The sequence below is a fragment of the Phyllobates terribilis genome, unplaced genomic scaffold (assembly GCF_046119375.1).
Source record: "Phyllobates terribilis strain yellow unplaced genomic scaffold, ASM4611937v1 Scaffold_500__1_contigs__length_1315687, whole genome shotgun sequence".
Classification (NCBI taxonomy): domain Eukaryota; kingdom Metazoa; phylum Chordata; class Amphibia; order Anura; family Dendrobatidae; genus Phyllobates; species Phyllobates terribilis.
The window spans coordinates 846,552-871,392 of NW_027363260.1; the positions used below are offsets into that span (position 1 = coordinate 846,552).

At 43.4% G+C, this 24,841-nt stretch overlaps 1 protein-coding gene and 1 long non-coding RNA gene across 2 annotated transcripts in view; both read left to right on the top strand.

The window, feature by feature from the left end:
* LOC141230947 (uncharacterized) overlaps window positions 1–24,841 on the top strand; it is a 577,913-nt gene that overhangs the window by 266,676 nt on the left and 286,396 nt on the right. The window lies entirely within an intron of this gene.
* LOC141230958 (uncharacterized) lies at window positions 59–6,093 on the top strand. The gene is made up of 3 exons (XR_012297391.1): window positions 59–3,800; window positions 4,994–5,139; window positions 5,442–6,093. It is a non-coding gene; the product is annotated as an uncharacterized lncRNA (long non-coding RNA).

Consider the following 24,841-nt stretch of genomic DNA (forward strand, 5'->3'; position numbering starts at 1 on the left):
TGGACAAAGGAAAATGTGGATCTCTAAAGATGAAATTGTTGATATTTTTCAACAATTTTGGTTCTCAAGTCCTCAGACAGTTCTCTTCTCCTTTTTCTGTTTTCTCCATGCTTAGTGTGGCACACATATGCACACAATGCAAAGATTGAATCAACTTCTCCCTTTTTTATTTGGTTTTAGTTGTGATTTTCATATTGCCGACATCTGTTAACTTGCGAAAATTACGTTTGAACAAAAACTCAAAACATGCAGAGGAACAAAATGAAAAATGTAGACAAAGTCGTCGCACAACCAGTGTACAGTATAATGGGCCCCACATAGTCCTCCATACAGAATAATGGGCCCCACATAGTCCCCCATACATAAGAAACAAGAGGAAAAAAAATTGAGTCAGCGTCCCATATAATAGTGAATTAATTACAAAATTGTATTCATTATAATTTATACAGGAAAAAAATATGAATTGCAGAAACAGAGGCAGTTAATAGTAAAACAATGGAGGAACACTAATGAGGAGCATGAGACAAATTAACATAAGATATAAGATAAGATATACTTTATTTTTATCCCGGAGGAAATTGCGGTATCACAGCAGCAGAACACAGATCTCGAACATGACACATATGATAACATAACATTTGGAATGCTTTAGACATTGCTTTTCAGACATTTGTTAAAAAACATGATTCTTTTCTGATGTAAATACATAATTGGGCTCCCAAAAATAAGAATATATTGTTAAAATGCAGTGAAGCATTCAATAAAAGTGCAGGTGCTTATCATATCTGCTTATAGCAGATGTTTATAAGTGGTATCAGTGCCCTGACCTCTTAGGCTACAGGGTAAAAGTATATCCTAATACATATTAAAGCTTAGAAAATGCACCTAAGTAGGAAAAAAGATTAAAGAACGGCAGCAAAAAGAGAGTATCATGAATCCTATAGAATACTTCCAGCCACAGTGGATGTGAACACGCTCCTCAATGGCGCTCACCCTGACGCGCGTTTTGGCACGGCTGCCTTCGTCAGAGGGTGGCATCAATGAAGTTGGGTAGGGTTTAAAAAGGGCCTATGAGCCAATAGAAAAGGGGGTAGTCTCTCCACCAATGGGTGTGGGGAGGGCATGGCATGACGCATGGCAATCACCGCTACACCACAGCAACCGCGTCATGTAATCCATGATGCCGCAAGCACGTGGTGATCCACATGACCGCGCGTCACAGAGCACATTAATACGGCCAACGAGGACACCACAGAGAACAGTGAAGCCATGCGTACCGCCCAGTCCACAGACATATAGTCAAATACAACCGGAGAGAAAAAGAAACTAGCATAACTGTCAATAATAGCATGGACCAAATATGTATATATATCTAAGGGTATAGGCGATAGCCAATTATATATAAGTCAGAGAAGTTAATTGGCCATCACAAAACAAAGTATATCTTCAAGAAAAGCATGAAGTATAACATGATTATATGAGATCATAGTATAAATGCATAATAAATATCTCTCAAAATATCGATCTGTAAATGCGAAAGGTATACAATAATAACTGTATGGACAAAAAATGTGCACACACAAAAAAAGTTACAGAGCTTGAGAGACAATACAGCGCCAGCAATTATGTCCATGTTATCCAATAGCAGAATGGAAGTCCACAACGTCATTGACGGATAGAAATGGAGATATCACGTATACAAACATGCCAATCACCATGTATTGCCTTTATGAATATTTGGTAGAAAAAGACGATGAACTCTCATGGAGGAACACTAAAGAAATAGAAAAAAGTTAAAACAATGTGGATATAGGTGATCAGAGAAATGGGGCATAACTAATATTTTCGTTCAAGCCCAATGGATGGAGTGTTTTTAAAGTCCAAATCCATCTGCTCTCTTTCTGGGCTAATAGTTGGCTCACTCTACTTTCCCTAATATTAGTGGTGATCATGTCAATACCCAGAAGTTTAAGTTTAGATGCGTCACACTTATGGTGTATTCTAAAATGCTTGGGAATAGTTTTTAACGTAGAAATATCAGTTTCATTTACCGCCGCTTCAATACTTAGGACGTGTTCACGTATTCTTGTCTTTAGTTGTCAGCCTTACATAGATTTTAGGACACAGGCATGTCGCATAATAGTCCACCGCTTTAGAGGTACAAGTTATCTTTTTGGTGACGTAATAGGTCCTAGAGCCCTGGGAATCTGTGAAAGAGCATGTTCGACATTATGACACGCCACACATCTACCACATGGTACACATCAATTTACTGGAGGTGGTCTTTTCAGAAAATTAGGGAGAATGGTAGGATAATAGTGGCTTCTCGTAGGATGATCACAGAGATTTTTTGCTTTTCTGAAGATGATTTGCGGTCTCTGTGGTAGATATTTTGCCAATATGGGGTCAGCCATTAAGATGGGCCCTGAGTTGTTAAGACAGTCACATAATTCTGTCGCTTTAGAGTGGAATGTTGTAATGAACCGTAACGTATTGTCGTCTTTGGCTGGTTTTATATTATAGAGGGATTTATGATGTGTGGTATATTTATCTCGGTGAAATGCTTTTCTTCACAGAGCGATGGCTATTCCCTCTTTCTCTAAATCTAATCATGAGATCTTCTGCTTGCGTCCTCCAAAATAATGGCCCTACATAGTTCGCCATATAGTATGATTAACCCCACATAGCTTTCCATACAGTGTAATAGGCCCCACATAGCTTTCCATACAGTATAATGGGCCCCACAAAGTCCTTCATGCAGAATAATGGCCCCACATAGGTGTGGTGGTTCTGGTTTCGCGGGTCAAATATAATCACCAAGACTTGGGCATGTGTGCTCTACATTGTTGAAGCCCCCCCCCCCCCCATGTCATCATTGAGCTTGAGGTCTTAAATTGGTTTTAACGAAAATACCCACCCCTCTACCTATTTTTCTTTCCTATCCGTTTGAATGTAATGTAACCCTCTATGTTTGTCACCCAGTCATGGCTTTCATCCAGCCAGGTTTCTGTAATGCCCACCACATCGTAATCTGTGGCTGACCTAAGAGTCTCTAATTCATTTTGTTCTCCCCATTGAGGTGCAGCCTGTCCCTATCGTAGAGCCTGTAGCCGACAGAGTAGTCAGCCATGTTCTCCATGAACCCAAACCCTTTCCTCCTGACAATTATCTCCTTAAGGACTCTTTCTCTTTTCAGTATCTCCGGTACAAGTGGTGACAGTTTCCACACGTACCGGAGACAATGACACATGCAGACCCATTCAAATCAATGGGTCTTTGTACACCTCAGTGTATTTTCACAGACCATGTGTTCCTGTGCTCCACACGGAGGCAAGTCAGTTTTTTGACGACAGCACCGATCACATGGACACATTAAAGTCAATGGGTCTATGTAAAGACGTACTGCACACAGATGACATCCGTGTGCCATCTGTGTGCATTTTTAAAGGTTATAGGGTTAACATAATAACAATTTGTTTCAATATCACCCAGGTGTTTAGACCATGATTGTTTTAAAAGTTTGGCCTAATCTTGTCAGCATTTTGTGAGAGGTGAAGTTGGAATACTATGAGAGTGGTGGAGTTTTGCAAGTGTGGTGAGGATTCGATGCAGAATGGCCCCCAGGGTGGACACAGCACGGCTAATATCTCTTGTGGAGCAGCACCCTGAGCTTTGGGACACCAGAACAGAGGGATACCATGACAGACGGAGAATAGAGCGGGCTTGGCTCGCTGTAGCCGCACAGCTCTTCCCAAGACCAGGATGGGCCACATATTCACCAGCCAAGCAGGCAAAGTTTGGTAAGTTATCCCATAGCAGTTCCTTTTTCATAACAAAATGTATTTTTATATGCATATACTGTTCATTGTGTTGTGTGCTTTGTAATTTAAAAGGGCTGAACCACACAGACATTACCAGACGTGTAGATTGTTTTTACTTTGTTAAAAATAACATATAGACCTAATTATTCATATATTACTGTGTGGACTGTTTTTCATTCCCAATTGTTTAGTTTAAAGTTTGGTTGTTAGTAACCAGCCTAGCGTAAGCATGTATTACACATGCATTGTGTGTCCGTGGCCTGATTTGTAGCTTGTATTTATGCATCTCATCAGGCCGGTGTTATTTCCAGTCTTTTCCTACAACACATTAAATAATTTGTTAGTTAATATAAGAAAATGTCTCAAAAGTAGCTGCAATGTGGAAATCCATAATATGTGGAGAAGTGTTTGGCCAAATCCCTTATAATTTTACAAAGTGTAATATTGTTTGGCATTCCCTTCCATGGCCTTGTAACTTTCTGCCATTACTTTTGATTTTTCTGCTTATTGTATTGCACCATATGTATATTGGATTTGATGCCTTACAATTTGGACCCTTCTGGGTAAATTTGCACATAAATAATCCAATGTCTTAACTGTATGTTGTAAGGCGACTGAAAGTTTTCTTGCATTTTTGGTTTTAGGAGCCATAAGATCTGTTCTACATTACATGTATAAACCATTAGGTGGCCATGTGCCGGCTGGTATTGTTCTCCATGTAAATGGCAATCTTTACATAATACTACCCCTTTGTGTGAATGTTTTTTGGGTGTTATCTCCAACGTTCCTGTAAACACTGACTATTTATTGCCCCTGGCAAGGCCACACATATACTGCATTACTGCACCCACTATTTTTATTTTAGCCTACCTACCCTGAGTCCCTCAACCAAGTTTTCACTTTACAAAACTTACAAATGCTTACATTTATGATGTTATCCAAAAATATAATTTAATGCTGACATCATCCCTTAAATTGGCCCCACAGAAGTAAGTTCCAATACTGTTAAAATGTAAAATGATTTTTCTTTGGAAATGCCTAATTGTTCACTTATCAATTGAATTATCTGTGCAAAACTATTTTTTTTTCAAAATTGAAAATAGTATATTAGGAAACTTTTAAAACCAACTTTAAACATGTACACTCATATTTTTTGCACTATTGTCTTTCAGTTGATTTTGTAAAGCGGCGATGGCGTTCAGTGAGGGATCGGTTCAGGCGAGAATTTCTTCCACTACCCACGACATCAGGTGCCACTAGAAAAAGGCGATATGTCTACTACAAGAATTTAGCTTTTCTGAAGCCAATAATGGAACCAGTAAGTGACTGTGTTTGTATTTTATTATTTAAGGCAGAACATAATCTGATGTGTTAACTTGTTATTTTCAAAAATGTATATTATCTAGATCAGAAAGACACATACAGATCAAGTGCCTAATGAAATACATATGTATAAAGTTAGAAGTACACACAGTCCAATTGTGATCTTCATAATGGTAAAGGCCTTTACACTGACGCTTTAGCTTCATATGTTCTTATCATTTTAAAGATGCCAACACTTATGTTTATCTACATTTTATTATACCTACAATAATATCTTGGCAATGTAATTTCTCATAGAACTGATGACAACCTGGATGACTCAGATGAATCTACAAGAGCAGAACCATCCGCAACATGTACATCAGCATCCGAGACAGATCCCCCCCAGCTGACCAGAATCCACAAGCTCAGGCTGAAGAAGTGTCTGATGCTGCTGAAGGCTCCACTGATCCTGCTCCAGTAAGCACACAAGAAAGTTCACAACCATCAAGCCAAACACAAAATGCACCAGAAACACAGTCATCCACACCGATTTGTCCAAGGATTATTGCCACCAACGTCCGAGGAAGAAGAACCAAATGTCTGGAAGAGCTGCGTATGCTGCCATAGGTGGTTGATGCTCAGGTTCTTGCGATCATCAATACCCTCACACCAGAAACATCAGTTGATCACTTTTGTAGGTCACTGTCTCCATGTCTTGCAAAAGTTCCAGAGGAATGGCAGGAATGGGTACGGGCTGCAATACTGACCCTCATTGATGCTAGCCAGGGACAACAGGTGCCAAACCAGGTTCTTTCACCAATTGAACAATGGTGAGCTGGCCACCATGAAACTCAGCTGTCATCTGCTACTTCCAGTACACATGGTCAAAATGTTGCTACACTTGTCTTCTGGGCTGGTAAATCTAACTGCAACTTAACCCTATCAGCACATGCCTGCACCCTCTGCTGCCCCATAAAACCACGGATACACCCATCATTATCAACACATGGCTGCTCCCTCTTCCGTTTCGCCAAACACAGCCTACACCCATCAGTACCAGCACATGTCTGACCCTTCTTCTGTCCGTCCAACACCACCCTACAACCAGCAACATTCACATCTGACTACCCTCATGCCTCTGGAGGCTACTGGTGGGCCAACATTTTGTGAGCCTCAGCCCTACACTCAACAATTTGAACTTCACAAGCCTCTGCCAAGATCACAACAAGCTAATCCTTCTCAAACATATGTCAAGCACATTACAATCACACAAAACTATACACAATCTGGTGTGGCAGCTCACCAATACACAGCCCCTCAAAATTACTCACAGTAATTGCCACTCTGTAAAGCGCCGCAAGTGGAATCGAGATATAGAGGATTACCAGAATGGTCATATATACAATTGGCAGAAAGAGGGGAATACCTCTTGGAATAGAAGAGGTTATGATCATAAGAATCTAAAAATGAGACATAATAATTTAAGGACTTACCCATACCCATAATATTATTCTCCCTAGATCCAGATACAACACAGCATACAAAAAAGTACCAAAAAGGTGAGGCAAGCGGCATCGGAAACAACAAAAGAGAGAAAAGAGACAGGAGCAAGCAACGACAGCAAAGGCAAATAACAACACGGAAAAAGGACATTAATTAGTGGTAAATATATCAAGTAAAGAGTTATCAGAATCAACAAATGGCGCTTCTGAATAAAGGTTTGACTTTTAGTCCAACCAAACACGTGAATTGGTTTCAGTTAGAGCTGGATCTTCAGAAGTTCGTTAGAAATATTAAGTTAAAGAATTGGTTTACCAATAATGTTGTGGTTCCCAAAGTATGTGATAGTGAGCTCAGTCTACAGCAAGCGCTTATAACTAAAAAGGGTACCTTTACACCACCAGGGAATGTGCCGGTTATAGAGGCATTTATAGAAGCGGTACACAGAGATATAGAGGTACTCAAAAAGAATGTAAATAGGAATACAAGAAATCCTCATCTAGGAGTAGAGGAATTGAAAGCTCTAAATGCCCTTGTCCATGACGACGACATCATAATAAAATCAGCTGATAAAGGTGGGGCTGTCGTCATCATGGACAAGGGCAAGTATATTAATGAAATTAGGAGACAATTAAGCAATGGGGAGGTATATAACAAAAAATAGAGAGGGATCCCAAGTTTGAATTTATGCATATGTTGAGATATTTTGATTATCTTGCTTAAAGCATTGGATAAAAAATTAATTAACAAGGATTTGTATGAATATTTATGGATGGAGCATCTGACCACACCCATACTATATGAGTTGCCAAAAATCCATAAGTGCTTACAAAGTCCACCAGGGCGACTGATACTGTCGGGTGTGGATTTGTTGAGCAGTACAATTAGGACATACCTAGATAAAATTTTGAATCCTCTATCAAAAAATTTGGTATCATATATACGAGACACTTTGGATTTCATCTTGAAATTACAAAATGTTGAACTTAAAGGGGAGGTGATGTTGGTCTCGTTTGATGTGGTTTCCCTTTACACATCTATTGATAATGAAAGCGGGATTGAGCCAATCAGACGCAAGTTCCTGACAACTGAGTACACTAGTGAGAGCCAGAAGTTCTTTATAGAATTAATAAAATTTGTAATGTATCATAATTATTTTCTTTTTGGAAATGATTTTTTTATCCAATTACGTGGCACTGCGATGGGGGCCAATATGGCGCTGGCTTACGCCAATATTGTGATGGCATCTCTGGAGGAGGACCTCGTCTATGTGTCCCACCACTTCGGGAAGGTTCTGGAGTGGTGGTGATACATAGACGACGTTTTCCTCCTGTGGACTGGTTCCTAAATAGGGTTGAAAGAGTTCCACATTTATTTAAATAAAATTGATGAAACCATAAAATTCACTTTGGTGAGCTCTAAAGAAAAAATAAAATTTTGGGATGTTCTTGTTTCACAAAAAAATGGGTGTCTGCAAACCTCCCTTTATACCAAACCTACGGATCATAATGTTATGTTAAAATTTAATAGCCATCATCCAAAAAAGATTATACAATCCTTGCCATATAACCAATATGTGAGGATTAAAAGAATTGAAAGTGAGGAGAGTGGTTTGGAAACAAATTTTAAAATATTAACGAAAAAATTTGAGGACAGAGGTTATCCAAAAAAATTATTGGAACAACAAATAGCTAAAGTTCAACAAGTTGAAAGGAGGGATTTGATTCAATCAAAAAAGGAGAGGGAGTATATGGGTAGGATACCTCTTGTCACAACATATGGTGATGAAAGTGGGGAGGTAGCTAAAATTATTAAAAATCATTGGAGAATGTTAGGAAATTGCCTGACAAATGTACCAGAATTTAAAAATCCTCCAATATTCTCTTATAAAAGGGCACAAAATATCAAAGACAAGTTGGTCCATTCAGACATTGGAACATTAAAAACTATGACACAGACATTCATTACAGGTAGAGGCAAAAAGGGATGTTACCCCTGTCTCTCATGTATAAATTGTAACTCAGTGCTGAAGGGTGAAAAGTTTACTCATCCAAAAATGGGAGTTATATATAACATCAGACATTATTTGATTCTGATCACGTGATATATCTATTGGAATGCCCTTGTTCACTTTGGTATGTTGGGGAGACAACATGTGATTTTAAAACCCGTATCAATCACCATAGATATACAATAAGGAAAAAACGGATGGACCTCCCGGTATCGAAACATTTTGTAGAAGCTGGTCATGTCAAAAAACAATTAAAATTCAGGATAATAGATGTAGTCTTACCCCAAAGGAGAGGGGGAGATAGAGTTAAGCTATTAAAGGAAAAATAATTAGAATGGATATATAGGTAAAATACACTCAAACAGAACGGATTGAATGTGGAATTCAATACTACAGTGATAACTTACAATTCAACCCAACAATTCAGTAGTGTCTGTTTCTTTTAAATGATGAAATCAGTGAACGTTTTTTAAATTATATTTTGTTCCCTTTCTTGTAGATCAGCACCTCCATGAATAAAGATGGTGAAATGGACGACTCATCCAGCATCAGTGTTTACATGATTAATGATATTCTTTATGAAGGTGTAATGTGAAAAAGGATTTCATACATGAATATGTAAATATATTTAATGGAGGTCCCAGAATAATTACCCTTGCTACGCTAAGGGAGGTGGAATTACATATAGTGAGCCAATATACATATATACTAAGGAAAGAGGATGGGGCTTTCACACAGCTCTGACTCTGACCTGGTGCCTGGATTCCTAGGACGTACCCAGAAATGGGGAAATCCCCTAGATGTAAAATGTGGGCCTTAATATGGATCCCTAAAAAAAAGTAGCAGTATAGGATTATTAAGACCAGCCATGCGGTCTATAAATACCGTATATTCCGGCGTATAAGACGACCTGGTGTATAAGACGACCCCCCTACTTTCCTGTTAAAATATAGAGTTTAGGATATATTCACCGTATAAGACTACCCCTTTTCCAACGCATACCAAACACCGGTAAAAATTTAAAAAAAAAACAGATTTGAATTTAACATGGTCCTTTTTTAATTTAAATTCTTATGACATGCAGGTATATAGCAGGAAAACTGTCACTCATAAACATAAGGCATACAACAACAACATTACTATCATCCATTTTCATCAGCGGCATACACCGGTACCCGACAATTTACAACAGAAAGAATAGAGCTTCACACATAGATTAGATAGATAGAAATATGTCAGTCACATATATATGAAGTACAGTGACATTGTTGGTTACTGTACTTGTCATTTAGTGTAAAGGATTTATTAAAAAATATAATAGTGTTTTCGTGCACCGTCTCTTTAAAAAAGCCGGCCGGCAATTCAGCAGCGGTACCCGACAATTTATAACAGACAGAATAGAGCTTCACACATAGATTAGATAGATAGAAACATGTCAGTCACATATATATGAAGTACAGTGATAGTGTTGATTACTGTACTTGTCATTTAGTGTAAAGGATTTATTTAAAAAAATAATAGTGTTTTCATGCACCGTCTCTTTAAGAAAGCCAGCCGGCAATTCAGCATCTGTACCCGACAATTTAGAATAGAAGGAATAGAGAATCATACATAGATTAGATAGATAGAAACATGTCAGTCACATATATATGAAGTACAGTGACAGTGTTGATTACTGTACTTGTCATTTAGTGTTAAAATAAAGGATTTATTTTAAAAAAAATTGGCGTGGGGTTCCCCTTAATTTTAGTCTCTAGTGGAGGTTAAGCAGACAGCTGGGGCAGATGTTTGAAGCCTGGGAAGGGGTTAATACCCACGGAGCTTCCCAGGCTACTAATATCAGCCCCCAGCTGAATACCTAGCCTTTACTAGCTATTAAAATGGGGGACCCCCCAAAAAAAATGACGTGGGGTCCCCCCTAATTTAATAGCTAGCAAAGGCTAGGCAGACAGCTGGGGGCTGATATTAATAGCCCAGGAAGGGAGCCATGAATATTGGCCCCCTCCCAGGCTAGAAACACCAGCCGTCAGCCGCCCCAGAAATGGCGCATCCATAGGATGCGCCAATTCTGGCACTTAGCCTCGCTCTTCCACGCTGCCCTGGTGCGGTGGCAGGGGGTAATAGGGCTGGGGTTGATGTCAGCTTATAATGCCAGCTGACATCAAGCCCAGGTTAGTAATGGAGAGGCGTCTATAAGACACCCCCATTACTAACCCCATAGTCAAAGTTAAAAAAAAAACACAAACACCCAGAATAAAGTCCTTTAATTGAAATAAACACACAATTCTTTATTGTTCTAAATTAAACCATACTTACCATCACGCCCATTCCAGCTGAAGCCAACGATCTCCTGCAATAAAAGTAAAATAATAAAGCAACCTCATCCTTACCTTTCCATGGTTCCCAGGACAGCTTCAGCTCTGCTACATCGAGATGACAGGCTGGACCTGCAGAACGCTGCCATCCAGCCTGTCATCCCGCAGACACTGAGAAGCGCAGGCATGCTTGCGCTCCTCAGTGTCTCTCTGTGACGGCATCCAGATGAGCCGAGGTCATGTCCAATGAACTCGGCTCACCTCATGCAAGTCACTGACAGCGTGGGAGAATTCTCACGCTGAAGCGCTGAGTGCAGGAGAATTCTCCCACGCTGTCAGTGACGTGCATGAGGTGAGGTCATGTCCAATGAACTCAGCTCACCTCATGCACGTCACTGACAGCGTGGGAGAATTCTCACGCTGAAGCGCTGAGTGCAGGAGAATTTTCCCACGCTGTCAGTGACGTACATGAGGTGAGCTGAGTTCATTGGACATGACCTCGGCTCATCTGGATGCCGTCACAGAGAGACACTGAGGAGCGCAAGCATGCCTGCGCTTCTCAGTGTCTGCGGGATGACAGGCTGGATGGCAGCGTTCTGCAGGTCCAGCCTGTCATCTCGATGTAGCAGAGCTGAAGCTGTCCTGGGAACCATGGGAAGGTAAGGATGAGGTTGGTTTATTATTTTTCTTTTATTGCAGGAGATCGTTGGCTTCAGCTGGAATGGGCGTGATGGTAAGTATAGTTTAATTTAGAACAATAAAGAATTGTGTCTTTATTTCAATTAAATTACTTTTTTCTGGGTGTTGTGTTTTTTTTAAATACTTTACTAGAAATTCATGGTGGTCATGTCTAATATTGGCGTGACCCCATGAATTTCGGGCTTAGGGCCAGCTGATAATGCCAAGCTGGCCTTAACCCCTTTATTACCCAGTGAGCCACCGCACCAGGGCCCTGGATGAGTTGGGTACAGCGCCAGAAGATGGCGCTTCTATGAACGCGCCATTTTCCGGGGCGGCTGCGGACTGCAATTTGCAGCGGGTGGGGCCCAGAAAGCTTGGGTCTCCCTGCGCTGCAGATTCCAGCCCCCAGCTGCCTAGTTGTACCTGGCTGGACACAAAAATAGGGCGAAGCCCCACGTATTTTTTTTTTTAATTATTTCATGAAATTCCTGAAATAATTAAGAAAAAAAGGGCTTCCCTATATTGTTGTGTCCGGCCAGGTACAAATAGGCAGCTGGTGGTTGGGGGCAGCCCGTTCCTGCCTGCTGTACCTGGCTGGACACAAATATAGGGCGAAGCCCCACATCAATTTTTTTTAATTATTTCATGAATTTCCTGAAATAATTAAAAAAAAATTGACGTGGGGCTTCGCACTATATTTGTGTCCAGCCAGGTACAGCAGGCAGGAACGGGCTGCCCCCAACCACCAGCTGCCTATTTGTACCTGGCCGGACACAACAATATAGGGAAGCCCTTTTTTTCTTTATTATTTCATGAAATAATTTAAAAAAAAAATACGTGGGGCTTCTCCCTATTTTTGTGTCCAGCCAGGTACATCTAGGCAGCTGGGGGATGGAATCTGCAGCGCAGGGAGACCCAAGCTTTCTGGGCCCCACCCGCTGCAAATTGCAGTCCGCAGCCGCCCCGGAAAATGGCGCGCTCATAGAAGCTGGATGCTGTACCTGGCTGGCATACAAAAATATGGCAAAGCCCACGTCAAAATTTTTGGGAAAAATTAATTAAAAAATAAATAATAATTTAGGGACTGCATCTTTATTAACTCCTCAAATGTCATTTAGTGTTAAAATAAAGGATTTATTTAAAAAAAAAATGGCGTGGGATCCCCCATAATTTTAGTCTCTAGCGGAGGTTAAGCAGACGGCTGGGGCAGATGTTTGAAGCCTGGGAAGGTGGTAAAACCCACGGAGCTTCCCAGGCTACTAATATCAGCCCCCAGCTGAATACCTAGCCTTTACTAGCTATTAAAATGGGGGACCCCCCCCAAAAAAATGACGTGGGGTCCCCCCTATTTTAATAGCTAGCAAAGGCTAGGCAGACAGCTGGGGGCTGATATTAATAGCTCAGGAAGGGTGCCATGAATATTGGCCCCCTCCCAGGCTAGAAACACCAGCCGTCAGCCGCCCCAGAAATGGCGCATCCATAGGATGCGCCAATTCTGGCACTTAGCCTCGCTCTTCCACGCTGCCCTGGTGCGGTGGCAGGGGGTAATAGTGGTGGGGTTCATGTCAGCGCCAGCTGCCATGAAGCCCAGGTTAGTAATGATGGCCGTCTATATGACACCCCCATTACTAACCTACAAAGTGTTAAAAAGAAAAAACACACTACACCCAGAAAAAAATAATTTATTTGAAATAAAACACACCATTTTATTTAATTCTTAGTTTACTAAAAAAAAATAGTTACCTGTCCACGTTCCTGCGCTGATCTCCCATGCACAGCTGTCACATCTGGAGAAGGTGACAGCTGTGCATGGCTGCTGTAAGCTCACGCTGCCGGGAACACGTCCGCTCCCGGCAGCAGGAGCCACTGACTGAGGTCACCGGAGTGCATTCAGGCAGCGCAGCTCCGGAGACCTCCTTTACGGCACTGCTGTACCGTGGGAATTTCTCACGATACAGCAGGGCCGTAAAGGAGCTAACCGGAGCAGCGCTGCCTGAACTCCGGTGAACCCTTACGGCCCCGTCATTCTAGCGGCGGCAGCGGTTCAGAGCGGTCACATTCTATGTGGCTGCTCTAAACTGGAGATCTTCGTGGGACACTCGTGGACTACTACGGAGGGGTAAGGATAAGGTTGTGGTTTATTATTTTATATTTTATTACAGGAGATCGATGGCTTCGGGGAATTAGGTGTCTAGGTGAGTATAGGTGTAGTTTTTTATTTTTCACTTTATTTTAGGTGGCGATCGGCGGGGACAGGTAATGTATGAACTAATTTCTTTTAGGTAACCACTGGCCACCAATGACATGTATTTAACATTTATTGGGGACACAGTAGGGCAATTTAAATAGCAGGATCAGGCTGATGGGAACTACTGCTCCCATCAAGCTGATCCTGCTGGCACGAGTGGACGGGGGACAGACATAGGCCGATGGGAGTAGTAGTGTCACATCGGCCTATGTCTGCCTGCACGCACAGACACATCGCACAGACACCCCGCACACACACCCCGCACACACACACCCTGCACACACACACCCCGCACACACACACCCCGCACACACACACCCCGCACACACACACCCCGCACACACACACCCCGCGCACACACTAATCATGACGGGTCCGGGAGGTGAGGCTGACCTGTGCGGCCGTGGGAAAGTTCATGTGAGTTCATGCAATGCAGTCAAGCATGAACTCACGTGAACCCTCTGAGGGCACCGCAGCGACTTCAAATGAACAGCTGATCGGCATCACCTGATACCTCAGCTGTTCATTTGAAATAACCGGCGGGAAAGCGCAGCACAGAACGGGAAAGCCGGCGGTGAAGTCTTTTCACTGCCGGCTTCCCCGCCCGGGTCCTTCACTCCTTGGTGCTCCGCTCCCCGCCCGGTCCTAATTTACGATTGGGATTGGAGGTGGTGAGGGGAGCGGAGGATCGGGGTGGGAGGCTGCGGCGAAGCAGTATGGGGCTGTGTGATTGTTTAAAAGCCGGCGGCTTTTTACCGCCCGCCGGCTTTTAAACAATCAGGAGAATTCTCCCACGCTGGGATGGCATTCCGATGACAGGCTGGATCGCAGCTGAGCGCTGCCACCCAGCTTGTCATCCTTCACAGACACTGCAGAGCGCAGGCATTATGGGAACTTCCGATTCCGGTATTCGATATTATAAAAGTATCGGAATTAAGTATCGGAATTCCGATACAGTGAATATCGGCCGATACCCGATATTTCAGTATCGGAATGCTCAACACTATTAATAAGGCATTCAGTCATTTTATATGGAGAGGAAAACCTCCTAGGATTAGCCTTGACAAACTTATGTCGTCCAAGGATGATGGAGGCATCAATTTTCCAAGTATAAGAAATTATAACCTGGCTTGTCTTTTTCGCTACATAATTGACTGGCTCCACAAAAGACATACATACTCTGATTACTCTTTGGAATCAGACTATGCTTACCCCTTTAATTTAACTGCTCTTCTACACTCTCGCTACTCTTCTCTTCCCCCAGCAATCAAAAAATCTGTGACTCTTAAAGACACCATTTCCGCTTGGAAAGCAGTTAGAAAGAAATATGGCCTTTCTTACAGAGTTTCTAAACACCTGCCGCTATGGCGGAATCCGGAATTTCCACAGGGCAGTGAAAATAAATTATTTATGAAATGGCAGCAAGCAGGTATTCATAACATATCCCACCTACTCCACCCAAACGATCGGAGATGGTTGACGTTCCCAGAATGTATAGATAAATATGATCTACCTCTGCAGCATGGCCTCCAATTTGAACAAATTAGATTATCCATTATGTCAAACTTAAAGGATGTCACCTTCGAGACCTTTCAAAACGAATTAGATGTAATTTTACTATCTCCAACTGGTACTCCCTCAATTTCTAGTCTTTACTCGGCTATGAAATCTAATTTATTAAAGATACACCCTGATGTCTTCTTTAAATATTGGAAGCAACAATTAGATGACGTTGAAATCCCTACTAAAATCAGATCGGGTTGGAATATATTTAGAAAATACATTATAAACGAATGTACGCTTGCCATTTACGCTTTAAACATATCGAAAAAAGATCCCTTGTCAAATAGGATGATTGCATGCCCTAAATGTCATCACCCATACTCTGATCTTATGCACGGCCTATGGTCCTGCCCTGATTCAACAGTATACTGGAATCAAGTATCAGATGTGATAAAGACTATTTGGGGCCCAGGATACAATCTCTCTCCATATGTAGCAATATTACATCATTGGGATAAACCAGAAAACCCTGACCAAAAATCAAAAGGCCCCCAAAACTGCTTCATACTCTACTCCTCCTGGCAAAAAAACAGTTACTTAAACATTGGCTGGATCCCATCATTCCCCCATAGCAGAGCTAATAATCCAAATGAAACATTTTATGGGAGTGGAGCAATTAGATGCCCTTAGTAACAAGGAACAGCGAGCTGGCAAATTTCTATCAAAATGGAAACAGTTTATTATAACTTGCCGTTCTCTGTCTGAAAAGAATAAAATTGTCCAACCATTTACTTCTACAGAATGGTATATTCTGGAGGATCTAAATAATAACCTAGGACTCTTACGTGTTAACTAAAGCAGGGGAGAAATTCATCACAATGTATCGTTATTTAATTAATTCCATTGATTGTAGATGACTGTAACTTGCTAATACTGAGTTTAGATGTCTATTTGTTAAGCCAGGTAACCGGAGCTTGTTGATCATTTATGGTACGTGATTTGTGCACAGGTTTATTATTCTCTACATCCTGGCTCTGTTCTATTTGTTCTTATTTGTTTTTCTATGATTTCTTATGTTTAAAAACCAAATAAAAATGATGCTTGAGAAAAAAAAAAAAAAAGGTCAGGAAGGCTTCCACGTCGTCCTCCGGTCCCATCTTCCTCAACGCTGAGCGAACCTGGTCCCGGCCTCTCAACGTTCCGGGGCTGGTGCCGTCGGCGTCTCCCGCATGGCAACAATCTGTTGGAGCAACAGTTCGATAGTTTTCTGCTGCTGCTGGTACAGTAACTGCTGCTGCTGATCACGCTGCTCCGGGAGAGTATCCACTGTTTGTACAGCTCCTCCATTTTGTCCACGGGGTGGAACTGAAAGGTGGCAGGTCGGAATGTGGTCATGCAGCTGCTGGTGGGGTATGCCTCAGTCACTATGCCCGCATTCTCCACCAAGTTGTTCACACTGTGCAGTAACTGAGGCAGTGACCCAAGCAAGTCCAACATAAACAGCTTTTATTCAGCAACTCACGGGTAAACAGAAAGTCCTCCGGTTCGCAGCCGGGTTAACATGAGTCCATAAACAACGGTTGCCGGGGGCAAAGGCCGCGCTGGGCCGCTCAGAGCCTGACAGGTGCAGAGCCTTCCCAGGAGTGGGTTCAGCCACTCTCAATCCGGCTGAGCTCCTAGCAGGTTCCAACACAGAACAACACTAATCCTTAGTGCAGGGGTTTTAAAGGACCTGTGGCAAGAGCCACTGGAAAACCCGGGTTGGAGGGAGGAGGCCGCCCCACTGCCTCCTGTGACCTCCTCCAAGAAATTAAGGCCCTGCCGGATTTTACTTAATCTGCCTTAGTCAGGTAGTCTGACCAGGTCAATGCTCACCTTCATTCCTGCATTGCAGGTGTGTCTATGACTGCAATGCACTCCAATGGTTTTAATAGGTCTCTGTACACATTCTGAGGGAGATATGACATCCCTCGTATACGATCCCGGTCACTGCCTCACATATCCCCCCCCTCTGTTCAAACTTGTGGGGTTGAACATTTGCCATCATACACGGTGCCCGGGACAGGGCATCCGCGTTTCCCTGCAACTTCCCAGGGCGATGTTCTACAGAGAAACTGAAATTTTGCAGTGATAGGAACCACCTGGTGACTTGCGCATTCCTCTCCTTGGCATTTCTCATCCATACCAAGGGTGAGTGGTCCGTCACCAAGCGGTACTGACGCCCGAGTAAATAATAACGTAGCGATTCCAAGGCCCACTTAATAGCCAAACACTCCTTCTCTACCAAGCTATAGTTTTTCTCTACCCGGACAAATTTTCTACTTAAGTAGGTGACCGGGTGCTCTTCACCATTCACTTTTTGTGACAATACCGCCCCTAGGCCTACCTCCGAGGCATGAAGGTTTCCTTGAAGTTGGGGCTGATGAGGACCGGCTGTCCACACAGGGTCAACTTCAGGGACTGAAAAGCTTCTTCTGCCTGAGAGATCCACCGGACCATTACCGATTTTTTTTCCCTTCCAAGAGATCGGTCCGGGCCGCCGTCCGCCCAGCAAAATTAGGTATAAACCTAGCAGGTTCCAACACAGAACAACACTAATCCTTAGTGCGGGGGTTTTAAAGGACCCCTGCAAGAAATGAAGGCCCTGCCGGGTTTTACTTAATCTGCCTTTGCCAGGTAGTCTGACCAGGTCAATGCTCACCTTCATTCCTGCAATGCAGCCGCAGCTGTGTCTATGACTGCAATGCACTCCAATGGTTTTAATAGGTCTCTGTGCACATTCTGGGGGAGATATAACGTCCCTCGTATACGATCCCAGTCACTGCCTCACAGTATCTATGGTTGCGACCACCAACAGCTGACTAACTAACAATATGTGTGTAGTTGTAACCATGGATACCTAAGCTACTGCAATGCCTGCACATGGGGTAAGTGACATAGCTAATTAGGAGAACTATACTACATTTCTAATTGGAGGTATTTGTTGCTATTATTATACCTACAACATATTGAAATAGGAACTTGGAGATTAGAATACTCCTTTAAGGACTTTGCTATCCATAATAAGTGAGTACATTATACACTAAGGGACTGCTCTATATACATAATAAGGCTACATTTCTGCATCAGTGTCCTGCTTAATTTTCTATTTCTTTCAAACAGCACACAGACCCACTGAGTAAGTCCTATTCCGATCTTCAAAATCCGATCAGAACAGGACATGATTTGAGTCTCGCAGATCTCATTCTCGGATCTGTGACTTTCACAGATATGTGAATGGATTTATAAAACTCTGAGTCTGTGTGCCGTCTAATAAAAAAATCTGGCAGCTCATGGACATTTCACACAAAAATGAGAATGTGGCCTAAGTGATTTTACAAATAACAGCATTACTCCAAGTCATACAGTGCAGATACAGAATAAATACTTACATCCAGTGATCGCTGACGTCTCTTCTGATCAGAGCCGGTTTCTGTTGTTTCTTCTCCATCTGGTCAGACCTTCATGTCGACATCTCCCAGCCATTATTCGTCTTGTCACACTGATCACCGCAGCCCTAAAAATAACAAGGTCACATATATAATATATATATATATATATATATATATATATATATATATATATATATATACATAAAGTACAGACCAAAAGTTTGGACACACCTTCTCATTGTACATTCACACTGAAGGCATCAAAACTATGAATTAACACATGTGGAATTATATACTTATATACTTAACAAAAAAGTGTGAAACAACTGAAAATATGTCTTATATTCTAGGTTCTTCAAAGTAGCCACCTTTTGCTTTGATGACTGTTTTGCACACTCTTGGCATTCTCTTGATGAGCTTCAAGAGGTAGTCACCGGAAATAGTTTTCACTTCACAGGTGTGCCCTGTCAGGTTTAATAAGTGGTATTTCTTGCCTTATAAATGGGGTTGGGACCATTAGTTGTGTTGTGCAGAAGTCAGGTGGATACACAGCTGATAGTCCTACTGAATAGACTGTTAGAATTTGTATTATGGCAAGAAAAAAACAGCTAAGTAAAGGAAAACGAGTGGCCATCATTACTTTAAGAAATTAAGGTCAGTCAGTCCGAAAAATTGGGCAAATTTTGAATGTGTCCCCAAGTGCAGTTGCAAAAACCATCAAGCGCTACAAACAAACTGGCTCACATGAGGACCGCCCCAGGAAAGGAAGACCAATAGTCACCTCTGCTTCTGAGGATAAGTTTATCCGAGTCACCAGCCTCAGAAATCGCAGGTTAACAGCAGCTCAGATTAGAGACCAGGTCAATGCCACACAGAGTTCTAGCAGCAGACACATATCTTCAACAACTGTTAAGAGGAGACTTTATGCAGCAGGCCTTCATGGTAAAATAGCTGCTAGGAAACCACTGCTAAGGACAGGCAACAAGCAGAAGAGACTTGTTTGGGCTAAAGAACACAAGGAATGGACATTAGACCAGCGGAAATCTGTGCTTTGGTCTGATGAGTCCAAATTTGAGATCTTTGGTTCCAACCACCGTGTCTTTGTGCGACGTAGAAAAGGTGAACAGATGGACTCTACATGCCTGGTTCCCACCGTGAAGCATGGAGGAGGAGGTGTGATGGTGTGGGGGTGCTTTGCTGGTGACACTGTTGGGGATTTATTCAAAATTGAAGGCATACTGAACCAGCATGGCTTCCACAGCATCATGCAGTTGCATGCTATTCCATCCGGTTTTCGTTTAGTTGGACCATCATTTATTTTTCAACAGGACAATGACCCCAAACACACCTCCAGGCTGTGTAAGGGCTGTTTGACCAAGAAGGAGAGTGATGGGGGATGCACGGGAGAAATCTTGTATGTGATTGTGGGAAGAGGAGATAAGAGGGGAGTAGAGAAGGAGATCTTGTGAGGATCGGAGGTTGCGTGCAGGTAAGTACCGGGAGACTAGGTCATAGATGTATGGAGGAGACAGGTTGTGGATGGCTTTGTATGCCATGGTTAGGGTTTTGAACTGGATTCTCTGGGCAATGGGGATCCAGTGAAGGGATTGACAGAGGGGAGAGGCCGGGGAATAGCGGGGGGACAGGTGGATTAGTCGAGCAGTAGAGTTTAGGATAGATTGGAGGGGCGCAAGAGTCTTGGAAGGGAGGCCACAGAGCAGGAGGTTGCAGTAGTCGAGGCGGGAGATGATGAGGGCATGCACTAGTGTTTTTGCAGAGTCTTTGCTGAGGAATGCACGGATCCGGGAGAAATTTTTGAGTTGGAGTCGGCAGGAAGTGGAAAGGGCTTGGATATGTGGTTTGAAGGAGAGATCAGAGTCCAGGGTTACCCCAAGGCAGCGAGCTTGTGGGACTGGGGAGAGTGAACAGTGTAACATACCTGGTGGCGGGCTTGCATGGTGCACCATCTCTCACTATGCAAGATCGCAAACTTGATCTTCAGTTCAGTCTGCTAGCCTGGCTTCTATTCATGCTGTCTGTTTGTCTCTGTTATGACTGCTTAGGGCAGTGGCCCGGTTACTTCCTGTTTCTTGTAGCTGCTGTGGGCGCACCCCTAATGCGTCCTCAGCCTATTGCTGTCTGTCACTGGATATTTAAACCAGCTTCACCTGGAAGCTGGTGCCTGAGCAGCGCTATCATTCAGTGTGCTCCTTTACTCTGAATGTGCGAGGTCCTGTTTTGTTCTTGTCTGTTTCCGCCACTCTGGGGACTGTATTCCCAGACTGGCTCCTGTATCGCTTTCAGTAGCAGTTCCTGTCTGAACTGTACCCTAGCCTGTCTGTCTGCCTTCCTGGAGGCTGTATTTCCAGGCCAGTCTGAACACGCTCCTAGCCTGTTCGTCCCGCCTTCTAGGGGCCACATACCTAGACCCACTCCTGTATCTCGCTGCAGTGTCAGTTCTTGTCTGTACACTCTCCTAGCCTGTTACCTGTTTTTCTCTATGTCCGTACCTTCCCTTTTTCTGCAGAGTCTGAACCTGCACCTAACTTCTACTCGTTGTCGCTGTACTTCCGTTTGCTGCCTGCCTGCTCTGCCTTGCTCACCGCTCCGGCGGTTCATGCCTGCCCTGACTTGCTCACTGCTCCGGCGGTTCCTGCCTGCTCTGCCTTTATCACTGCTCCGGCGGTTCCTGCCTGCTCTGCCTTGCTCACCGCTCCGGCAGTTCCTGCCTGCTCTGCCTTGCTCACCGCTCCGGTGGTTCCTTTCTGCTCTGAATTTCTACCGAATCTCCGGTTCTGTTCCTGAGTCCCAGTCTGTACTGGACCCCATCCAGCCTGTGCTCCAACCTGATAGTACCTTCCCGTCTGCATGCCAGCCGTACTTGTCAGTACCCTCCTGTCTGCATACCAGCCGTGCCTGCCAGTATCCTCCTGTCTGCACTCCAGCCGTGCCTGCCAGTGCCCACCCGTCTGCATGCCAGCCGTGCCTGCCAATACCCACCTGTCTGTGTTCCAGCCTAACCAGCCTGTTCCTGTATTCCCCGGTGAGGGTCCACAGCCGTGTCCGGGGTCTGGCCTGGAGTAGCACCTGGTCCCTCTGCTCGGTTCCTCCCTGGTGCACGGCATCGTAGCCGTCGTGCGACCTTGGTCGGATTGGCTTGATACTTAGTTACACCCCTCCAGGTGCCAGGAGGAGCAAAAGAGGAATTACTCTCTCTTGCTTCGTGGTCACTGTAAATTAGTGCCAGACAGGAGTAGGTGCCAGCGTCTTGTTGCTGTCTACTTCTGAAGGTCAGCGGTGGTATACCGTATGTTGGAGACCGTACAGTTGAGGCGGCAGTTGACAGTGCAAGCACGTACCTTCTGATAGTTCAGTCCGCTGGCGGCGTTGTGAAGGTCTGTATATTACTGACCTGTAGATGAGAGCTTTTGCGCTTGATTGTGTGAGGGTCACGCCACACCCGGAGTCCCGGCCCGAGGCTCCGGTAGTGGCGGGCGCTCAGAGGTAGCGATACCTTCTTCCTGTTCGCGAGGACCTGCGGGACGTCTAGTCACGTGGTGTACGTGACGTAGGGTCACGTGGTGTCTCGCGGTGGATTTGGTACGGGTAGCACTGAGGACCTTTCCTACGCGTTTCGGATTGCACGGAATCCTTCGTCAGGGATGGTCCTTCAGTGCTGAGTGCTTCCTTATATACGCAAGTACTCGGTCCTCCTAGTGCTACATTTAATTGGAGACAGATGATACAGGGTGGAGCTGATTGTCGCAGTTGTTTAGTTGTTGACAAAAACCAGTATTTACTTGTGGTTAATACAACACACCCTAGGAGGTTCCAATGTGTTGCTAAAGTCTCCTAGCAGATGTAGTTAATTAATTGTAGTCTGGGATCAGTGAATTATTGTAATTAGTTCCATTGTTCAGTTGAACGCAAAGAGTTCTATTTCACTGTTAAGACCTTTTGGTCTCAGTGAATTTAATTTGAAGATCCAGTTACTTTCAATTCGGGACATTTGGTTGATGTAATGACCTTGTCTCCAGTGTTTCTGGACAATTTGGATGCCTGCGATTTTTATACCTTTGATTGAGCCTTCATGTTTGTCCGCACAGTGTTTGGAGAGGGGGTGTTTCGGAAATTTTGTCCGTATATTCCTTAGATGTTCACCCACTCTCCTATTTAAGGGACGTATAGTACGTCCCACATATAACTTCTCGCAAGGGCATTTTAGTCCATAGATTACCCCCTTGGTGGTACAAGTGATGAAATCTTTGATCGGTAATTCAATATCACCATGGGATATTTTATTTGTTTTTTTTGTACGTAAATTCCTGCAGACTGAACATTTGTTGCATGGATAGAAGCCGGCAGGATTTGGAAATAGGCTTTTCGGTAGATTGGTGGATGGAGGGTTTTTAATAGATGGGGCTACTAGGTTGCCAAGGTTTCTGGCTTTCCTAAATATGAATCTTGGTTTTAGGGGGATCTGGTCCCCTACTAACTTATCGTCTCTAAGAATGTTCCAGTGCCGTTGAATAATTTTCCTTAGGAGGTAAGTATTAGAGTTGTATGTGGTTATTATTGGGATATCGATAGTGGAACCATTTGTGTTTTGATTAGTTGTTTCTTCTTTGTTGTCCAGGAGTTCTGCTCGGACAATTTTACGTGTCTGGACCTTGGCATTGTCCAGAAGTATTGGATTATAACCTTTATTTAGAAATTTTTCCGTCATGAGGTTTGCTTCCTCCTCAAAATCCTTTGGTTTTGAGCAGTTTCAATATAGTCTCCTGTATTGACTATTGGGTACATTTAAGAGCCAGCTTGGGAGGTGGCAGCTATATGTGTGTATAAAACTGTTGGTGTCAGTGGGTTTGAAAAAAGTACGGGTGCATATTTGGCTTTCATTAATATATATATTTAAATCCAGAAAGTTTACCTGATTAGTACTTATTGTTGAGGTGAAATGAAGATAAAATTCATTATTATTTAGGTCAGCCAAAAATTGTTTAAGGGAGTCCTGGCTACCAGACCAAATAAAAAGGATATCATCAATGAAGCGGCGCCAAAAAATCAAGTCCGGGTGTAGACTACCATTGGTGAAGATATTGTGGTGTTCCCACATGCCTACATACAGATTAGGGTAACTGGGCGCGAAGAGCGTGCCCATTGCGGCGCCCCATCTCTGCCAGTAGTGTCTTTCCTCATACTTAAAAGAGTTGTGGTTTAGGATTAGAGATGAGCGGTGTTCAACTCGAACTGTTCGCCAATCTCAAATTCGAGCTGTTTTGGGCGGTGTTCGAGCCGTTCGGCGAACACGAACGATTTGAAAAAAATTTGGCTGTTCGAGGTTATGTTCGATAACTGTTCGTGCACCAAAATCATAACTGGATTTTTTCTCAGTAATGCTGAAAATTAATGTTAATACGCAGTTTGAGTGTACAGCGGGGCGGGGGGAGGGGCGGGGGATGGATCTCTGCAGGAATAATGAAGATCTCCATTTTTTTTTCTCTTTCCCGCATTTACAGTGGGGAGGTGCAATCTGTCAGCCTATCAGCAGCGCACACACGGAGCGAACTGCTTTTTTTCACACAAGCAAGGGCATGTGTCATTGGCAGTGTATGTCACATGTCCTTGCCCTATAAGACCCAGCCATTTTCCCCGTCGCCACCATTTTCTCACTGCTGCAGCTGCGTGTTAGACGGCACCGCTGTTGCTGTGTGCGCTATACCTTGTTAATTTCAAGCCAATTTTCGCACAAATCTACAGATAGCTTGGGAGTAGGGAATAGTTGTGATTGCAGTCCTTTTAAGGACTAGGTTACAGCATTTCCTACGACTTTTATCAGGCAGGTCTGTGCTCTTAAATAGATAGGTTGGGAGTAAATGTGTCACCCTGGCCTGGATGCCACAAATATAATAAAGCTGTGTCTGAGAGCAAGGGGGAGGTTCTCTGGTCAGGGGAACATTAGCATGCAATACCTCCTGTCACAGGCCAGTAGGGGGAGCAGGCTGCCCCTATAAAAGCTGGAACTG